Consider the following 8,985-nt stretch of genomic DNA (forward strand, 5'->3'; position numbering starts at 1 on the left):
TTAAATGCTTAGAAAGACCTGGAAGAATAGGCTCTAAGATCCAAGAAATGGTTCCTAGGAAAAAGCTATAGGAAGGATCTGGCAAGGGGGCTTCGACCTCTGTCTCAGTCAAGCAGTTGTGGGATCAGGAAGACTCCCCTGGATCTTTTGGCTCCAGGTTAGACAGCTGGAACTTTTCTGAGGGCCTAAGCAGCAGAGAGCAACACTGAGTCCCCAGTATGGCACCGTTCCTTGGAGGAGATGAGCCAACCCCCTGGGGCAGAGTGATGGCGTTGGCACTCTTCCATCATGGAGGGGGTAGAGATCCGTCCTCAGGGGAACAGACAGTGTATTCAGGACACAGTTATGCCTTACTGAGATGTGCTCTTTCTGACAGGCTGCCCCCATGGACTCTGGAAAGGCTCATTCACTGTCGTGGTATTCCGCACAGCATTGCTTCTGATCAAGGAAATCACTTCACAGCCAAGGAAATGTGGTAATGGTCTCCTGCCATGAAATTAACCATACATTCCATCACCTGGAAGCAGCTGGCTAGCTGAAATGAAAGGGTGAACAGCTTCATGAAGACTCAGTTGGAATGCCAGTTGGGACACAACACACAAAAGAATGGGATTCTGTCTTAAGGGGTGTCTCTCCTTTGCTAAGATACATGAATCTGGGAATCAAGCAATGGAAGTAGAGGTGCTCTTCTCTCCATTGTCACTAGTAACCCAGTCACAGAAAGTTTGCTTCTTGTCCCAGCATCTCTGAGCTCTGCTGCGTTGGAGATGTTCCCACCGTTGGACACAACGACGGTTTCACTGAGTTGTATGATTGAGACTGCCACTGGGCTATTTGGGGCTTATTATGCCACTAACCACTGGGCAGAAGAAGAGATCACTCTGTTGGCTGGAGGGATCAATCCCAATAACCGAGGGGAGATTGAGTTGCTGCTGCCCAACAGGGAGTGAGGATGACATCTGGAACCCAGGGGATTCCTTGGGTGACTCTAAATATTTCCATGCCGCATAGTGGAGGTTTATAGAAAACTACAGACCTCTCCCTCACATCCCCCACAAAAAAAGAAGAGAAACACTCATTAGGATTCAGACCACTTGCCAATGAAGTTTCAAATTGTCATGTAAATGACCTGTGGCAGTTCCGGCTGAAGGCAAGGGAAACACAGAATGGCGGGTGGAAGAAGGAAGCCCGAGGTATCACTTACAGCCTTGTGACCGGTGACATAAAGGAGAGCGGAAAGTAGCTCTGCCTCTTTTCTCTTTGCTTAGATGCATATATCTTTCTGTGTATCTTCTTCTCTCTTCTCCTTTCGTTATGACTTCATGTACAAATTCACTCTCATTTAGCCTTTAGGTGACACACTATTCGGTGACACTATGACTGAATCAGAGGAGGGTACTGAACACATCCAGGGATGGGTACCATGGCTACTCACCTCCTCATGCGGGGAAGGGCTGAGTACAATAGTTCAAATGTACGCCAAAGAAAAGGACCAGTGTAGTACTTCGTATCACCAAATCTTCCCTTCTTTGAGCCGCTTGGTGATTCTGGAGCCGGATCTGTGTCCAACAGTGCACGGCGGCTCAAGGCACTTGCAGGTCAGCACATTCCCTCTGGCAGCCTGTTCACGAGGCTTTGCAGTGGAGGACGTCCATTGAGACACGTGAACAGCTTTCTGGGGCTACTGTAGGGAACAGGTTTCCAGCAAGTTCTGCTGGTGAGGCACCACGGCAACATGTATGCTATTGACCTAGCCGTAGCCAAGACTTCCCTCGAAGAGTGCGGATCCCAGCCCGCCTGGGGGTGTACTTGCTTTCTCAGGTGCTCTGGTTCAGCCCTAGAGCTATTTCTCCTTCTCCTATTTCTCTCTGTGCTTCCTGTACTTTTAAAAAGTTCTCTCTACATCTCACTAGCCACTCCCTCATTAGTCTTATCCCTCCGTTATGGCTTAATAATTCTATTTTATGAAAGTTTGCTCGTTTCAAATAACTGTGGTTTCTCTCTCCTGATTGGACCCAGAGGGATAACACAGCAAGAGGAAGGGGCTTTTCTCTCTGGATCCATGGTCTTTTCCTCCTGGACCTACACCCTGGCTCCCCTTGGGAAGCTTCCCCACCAGCAGCACATGGCAAAGCACATTCTTTCTAGGATGTTTCGTTGGTGGCCCAGGTGACTTCCCAGCCCGTCTTGCTGACACCCTTAGGGTGCTTCCCAGCAAGACACATTCTAGCCATTTTTGCTGGGACCGGGGCAAGCTGTGTCCTGCTCCAGCCTGTGGCCCTTGGGGAGCTCTTGACCTCCCAGCAGGCCTCCGCTGACCCTTGCAATGATGTCCAGATCTCAGCCATGGTGAGAGGAGGGCAAGCCTGTCCAACCATGTTGCTTCCTTGGATGAGCTCCCTCCGCCAAAGAAGCAGTGGCTGCCCCCTACACTGGCTGCTTCTGTGTTCTTCAGCATTTTTTCTACCCTTCTTAGGAGTGAGTCCTGTGTTACTTAATAATTCTACAAATTAAACTTTCTCTGTATCCCATAAGTCCTGTGGCTTCTGTCTGAAGGATTCTGTGTGATACATTTACTATGAAATATTGTATCAGGCAGGGTTGTGTTGTAGATAACCAAACGTCTAAACAGATTTAATATGGAGAATCGGGTGTTTATGAAGAGTGGGAAGAATACAGCCTAGACTGGAACATGGCCAAGGCCCCCACGACCACACTGCAGACAGAGCTTGGCAGGGGAGCTGCTACCTTTGCCACTCAGGGCATTGTGGGGTCAGGAAGCACAAACACAAGATTGTTGGCTCCGGCAGTAGAAAATCTGAGCAGCAGGAAGTTGTGTTCTGAACTTGTAGCTTCAGAACTACATTGCACCTGGGCGACCCGGCAAATCCACATCCCACCTACTCCCGAATTAACCTTTCAACTCCAGGTCTCCTGTGAGTGCAGCTGATTTGCAGATGCTTTGCAATACAGTGTATTAATAGAAAATTGGAGGTAGGGCGAGGCCAACAGATCAGGAAATGATTGCCGCTGAAAGGATAGCTTATTTCTCACAGATCCCAAGAGAAGTGCATACCACGCAGGACCACATGGGAAGCATCGGGGTCGCCCAGGAGGCAGAGGGAGAGAGGGGAAATGTGGATAACAGTCTTTCCTGTCATTTCTTCAGGAAAAAGTAGATGAGGTGGAGTAAGAAGGCTTCAGATTGGCTAGTTTGGAAATTTTCTGCAAGCTCTGGGTCATGGGAGCTGTCTCTGGTTGTCCATCTGGCTGGGGTGAAAAGGGCAGGTGGACAGTGACTGGAATGTGACAGCCCACAGAGGAGGTGGGTGGTTGGGGTGTGGGCTCCGATTGGTTGGTTTATATCTGGAAAGTGCCCCCCACCAGGAAGACTCCTCCTGGCGTGTGTGGGGAAGGTGAGGGAGGCACTACAAGGGAAGCAGGAGGCCAAGACAAGTGGGCTCAAGCAGATCACTGGGTTGTCCAGGCTATGGTTCCATCAGTCTGTGCCTGTAGGACAGATGTGCAAGAGCCAAGTTTACGGAAGTGAGAAACATGGCCAATACACGAAGCTCAAACACCTGAGGTGGCTTAGCCACGAGGGATCTGGGCAGTGTTTTGTAACTTTCCAGGCTTTGTGGTCAGGAAGACAAACCAGAAGAAGGTCGGAACTGATGCTGAGCAAGCAAGCCTCCCAGCAAACACAGGCACATCTCACGCTCCATAAATATGCACAGAAAGAGAAATGAAAAGTTGAGAGTAAAATTTTAGACACTCTGATGATTTCTCCCTCCACCACATGGTTCTCTTGCAGACCTCACTAAGGAGACATTAAAACAATAATAAAAAAGCCACACAACAATGCACTGAGGCAGGACAACCTCACATGCTGCAAAGGGCCTCCACAGGCTTTAAATCGTTTGAATCCAAACACAACTTTGTGAAGTGGCCCAACCAGGTATTAGCCCCATGTCAGGAAACTGAGGCCCAGAGAGGGTAAGTTGCTCACCCACCATTACATGGTAAGTAGTAGCATGCCTGAAGCTTGAGTTCTGATGATTTCTTGGCCATGTACCATGGAGTTTCATGAATGTTCTAGAAGAAAGCTGTGATCTTGTATCTGGGTTGTAATAATTATGTATATCTTTGGTTTTCTTTTAGCTTAAGGCCAAAAACCAAGTAAATGTTTAGGAAGAAAACTTCTTTTGAACTTTAGATAACACATTATCTAATGCTGCAGCGCCATAAAGTTTAATAGACTTAAATCCCATAGCTAACATCATCCTTAATGGGGGAAAACCTGAAAGCTTTTCCCCTAAGGTCAGAAACGAGGCAAGAATGTCCACTCTCACCACGTGTATTCAGCATAGAACTGCAAGTCCTAGCCACAGCAATCAGAAAACAAAAAGAAATAAAATGCATCCAAATTAGTAAGGAAGAAGGAAAACTTTCTCTATTTGCAGATGACATGGTACTCTATATAGAAAACCCTAAAGACGCCATCCCAAAACTCCCTGGACAGATACACAAATTCAGTAAAGTCTCAGGATTCAAAAATCAATCTACAGAAATCTGTTGCATTTCTATACACCAATAATGAAGCAGCAGAAAGAGAAATTAAGAAAACAATCCATCAGAAAGGATGAATACCCAACCTTTGTATCAACATGGATGGGACTGGAAGAGATTATGCTGAGTGAAATAAGCCAAGCAGAAAGAGACAATTATCATATGGTTTCACTTATTTGAGGAGCCTAGGAAAAAACATGGAGGACATGGGGAGATGGAGAGGAAAAGGGCGTTGGGGGAAATTGGAGGGGGAGAGGAACTGTAAGAGACTGAGGACTCTGAAAAACAATCTGAGGGTTTTGGAGGGGTGGGGAGTGGGAGGTTGGGTGAGCCTGGTAGTGAGTATTATGGAGGGTACGTATTGCATGGAACACTGGGTGTGGTACATAAACAATGAATTCTGGTACACTGAAAAGAAATTTAAAAAAATAAATAAAAAAGAAAACAGTCCATTTATAATTCTAGTCCAAATAATAAGATATCTATGATATCACCAAAGAGGTGAAAGATCTGTACCCCAAAAATCATAAAACACTGGTAAAAGAAATTGAAGACAACACAAAGAAATGGAAATACATTCTGTGCTTATGGGTTGGAAAACAAATATTGTTAAAATATCTATACTATGCAAAGCCATCTATATATTTAATGTAATCCCTATCAAATACCAAAAGCATTTTTCACAGAACCAGAACAAACAATCTTAAAATTTGTATGGAACTGCAAAAGACCTTAAATAGTCAAAGTCATCTGGAAAGAGAAAAGAAGAGCCGGAGGCATCAATTTCCAGACTTTGGGCTGTATTACAAAGCTCTAGTAATTAAAACAGGCACAGACTGGCACAAAAATGGGCACATAGATCAATAGAATAGACAGAAAATCCAGATATAAACCCAAAATTATATAGCCAACTAATATTTGACAAAGAAGGCAAGAATATGCAGTAGGAAAAAGTCTAATCAACAATGGTTTTGGGAAAACTGGACAGCTACATGCAAAAGAATGAAACTGGACCACTTTCTTACACCATACACAAAAATAAATTTAAAATGGACTGAAGACTGAAATGTGAGATGTGAAACCATAAAAATCCTAGAAGAGAACAGAGGCAGTAACCTTTTTGACACTGGCCATGGCAACTTCTTCCTAGATAATGTCTGCTGAGACAAGGGAAACAAAAGTAAATACGAACTTTTTGGACTTCATCAAAATAAAATGCTTCTGCACAGCAAAGGAAACAATCAACAAAACTAAAAGGCAGTTTACTGAATGGGAGAAAATATTTGCAAATGAAATATCGGATAAAGGGTTAGTATCCAAAATACATTAAAAAGCCTATACAACTCAACACACAAACCCCAAATAATCCAACTAAAAATGAGCAGAAGACATGAATAAGCATTTTTCCAAAGAAGACACACGCGAAGAGGGGCTCCTCATCACTGATGATCAGGGAAATGCAAATCAAAACTATAATGAGATCTCACCTCACACCTGTCAGAATGGCTAAAATCACCAATGCAAGGAACAACCGGTGTTGGTTAGGATGTGGAGAGAAAGGAACCCACTTTCACTGTTGCTGGAAATGCAAACTGGTATAGCCACTATGGAAAACAGTATGGAGGTTTCTCAAAAAGTCAAAAATAAAACCGTGTTATGATCCAGCAATTGAAATATTGGGTATTTCCCCCAAAGAATGCATAAACACAAACTCAAAGGGATACATTCACCCCTATGTTTACAGCAGTATTATTTACAACAGCCAAGATCTGGAAGCAGCCCACGTGTCCATCCACAGATGAATGGATAAAAAAGATGTCACACACACACACACACACACACACACACACACACACACACAATGGAGTAGTAGTCAGCCATAAAAAGAATGAAATCTTGCCATTTGCAAGGACGCGGATAGAGCTAGAGGGCATTATGCTAAGTGAAACATGTCAGACAGGGAAAGACAAATACCATATGACTTCGCTCATATGTGGAATTTAAAAAGCAAAACAAAGAAGCAAAGGAGAAAAAAGAGAGAGAGAGACAAAGCAAGAAGGAGACTCTTAATTATAGACAACAATCTGATGGACTCCAGAGGGGAGGAGTAGGGGGATGTGAAATAGGTGATGGGGATTAAAGACAACACGTGTTGTGAGGTATGGAAGTGTTGAATCACTGTATTGTACACCTGAAACTAATATGGCACTGGAGTTAACTGGAATTAAAATAAAACATTGGAAAGATGTTTAATAGACTTGAAAGGGTGTGTGAAGACGATCACTCCTGTATTCTCACTTTACCTTTCCAATATTGACAGGCACATCTCGAGAGGGCGGCCATTTCTGATTTGTGTGAGGAAGCGAGCACAGTTATCGACGTGCACCACCGCATACCAATTCAGAGCTGTAAAAGCAGAGAGTGCATAGTTCTGACGTTTCTTAAGTCATATGAGCACACTCTGAAATAGAAAACGTGGAACACTTTGAGTTTTTGCTGGGAAACCTGTTTCTAAATAAATCATGTTTTAAAAAAAAAAATTCTCCTTTGAGATTAAGAAAGAACCAGTGGAAAGATACCCCAAGGGAACTCTGTGACTCAAGATTGCAGACAAATAAATTACACCTCTGGTTCAGACTAATTCTGTGTGTGCGCTTCTAAAAAAATAGGCAAACAAATGTGAAAAGTGACTTAGAGTTTAATTGGTTTAATGCATTAATCACTGCATTGCGAAACCAGCGGGCTAAGCCAGCAAATTTAATTGTGGAAAGCGAATCCAACTGAAGATTCCATTTATCAAGGAACTATTTACCTCCATTTTCTCCAGATTTCCATTATGGCAATGAGTAGTCCTTCTTCATTGGACGTCTTTGTGTCATTAGAGAAACTAAGATGCTTAGCTGACTGTCATAGCACCTAATTGGAAAAAAACTATGTCGATTAAGTGGGAATCAGCTAAAAGGATCACAGATCATCCGGTGGGGAAAAGCCACAGGGATCCATTTGGCTGTTGGTTTACTGTTCATGTTTACACGGGGGAGTGCCAGGTCAGAACCCCCAAGAGAAATGTTCTTTTAAAGGAAAGAGAGCCAACGGGACACTTTTTTTTTTCACCTCTGTGGTTATTGGAGGAGTGGTTAGTGCCAATAAAATATCACCTTAGAACCAAATGGGCAGGAGAATGCTGTACCTTTTAGCCCATTAGAAAGGTATTCTATAGAATACTAATCTCTACAGTATTCTATAGAGAAAACATGGAACCTTAAAATACTTTTCTTTAGCTTCAAGGAGCCTAGATTTTCATTTGAGTCTACCTGGGAGATTGAGATTCACCACCTCCCTACAAAAAACGGGAAGCAAAATAATTTCAAGTGATACCAGCTGGTGTCCTCTCCTTCCTTCCTTCCTCCCTGACCACTTCTATGCTTCTCCAGGGGAGCACTCCAGAATTTTAATTAAGAACATGAGCTTTTAATTAATCAATGGATGAATAGATAAATAAAAGATATATATATTTTTTCACACAACAGAATATTATTCCATCATAAAAAAGAAGGAGATCCTTCATTTGCAGCAACACGGATAGACCTAGAGGGCATTGTGCTAAGTGAAATAAGCCAGATAGAAAAAGACAAATCTTGGGCACCTGGGTGGCTCAGTGGGTTAACGCCTCTGCCTTCGGCTCAGGTCATGATTCCAGGGTCCTGGGATCAAGCCCCACGTCAAGCTCTCTGCTCAGCAGGGAGCCTGTTTCCTCCTTTCTCTCTGCCTGCCTCTCTGTCTACTTGTGATCTCTGGCTGTCAAATAAATAAATAAAATCTTAAAAAAAAAAAAAAGGAAAAGACAAATCTTGTATGATCTCACTTATATGTGGAATCCAAAAAAAAAAAAAAAAAAAGAAAAAAATTAAGAAACTGCGCTCATAGCTACAGAGAATAAACTGGTGGTTGTTGGGGGTGAGGGGTGGGGAAAATGGGCAAATGTGGTTAAAAGGTACACAGTTCTAGTTATAAAGTAAGTTAGTCCCGAGGATATAATGTCCAGCATTGTGACAGTACATATGCAGGTAAAAATACAGTACTGTATATTTGAAAGTTTGTAAGAAAGTAGATCTTAAAAGGTCTCAGCACAAGAGAAAAACTGTAACTGTTTGGTGATGAAAGTTAAGTAGACCTCACTGTGGTGATCATTTTACAATGTATACATGCACCGAATCATGATGGCATCCACCTGAAACTAATATAATGTTATAGGTCAATTATATCTCAATTAAAAAAAAAAAAAAGAAAAGAATAGGAGTTTGGTTGTAGGTAAAGATGAAGAAAGGAATGATTGTGTTATATCAGGCAAACAAAGGTTTTTGGTGTTTTTGCCATGTAAACTTTTCCACAACTTGAGGAAAATGTGCCAAATTC

The 8,985-nt window shown here is 43.0% G+C and overlaps 1 long non-coding RNA gene across 1 annotated transcript in view; it reads left to right on the forward strand.

Annotated features, from left to right (window-relative positions):
* LOC131834468 (uncharacterized) overlaps positions 1 to 8,322 on the forward strand; it is a 31,463-nt gene extending 23,141 nt beyond the window's left edge. Inside the window, exon 3 of the long non-coding RNA XR_009354890.1 lies at positions 377 to 8,322. This is a non-coding gene — a long non-coding RNA (uncharacterized LOC131834468). The remainder of the gene's footprint in view (positions 1 to 376) is intronic.
* Positions 8,323 to 8,985: the final 663 nt, after the last annotated feature.

This window comes from Mustela lutreola, chromosome 6 (assembly GCF_030435805.1).
Source record: "Mustela lutreola isolate mMusLut2 chromosome 6, mMusLut2.pri, whole genome shotgun sequence".
Lineage (NCBI taxonomy): Eukaryota > Metazoa > Chordata > Mammalia > Carnivora > Mustelidae > Mustela > Mustela lutreola.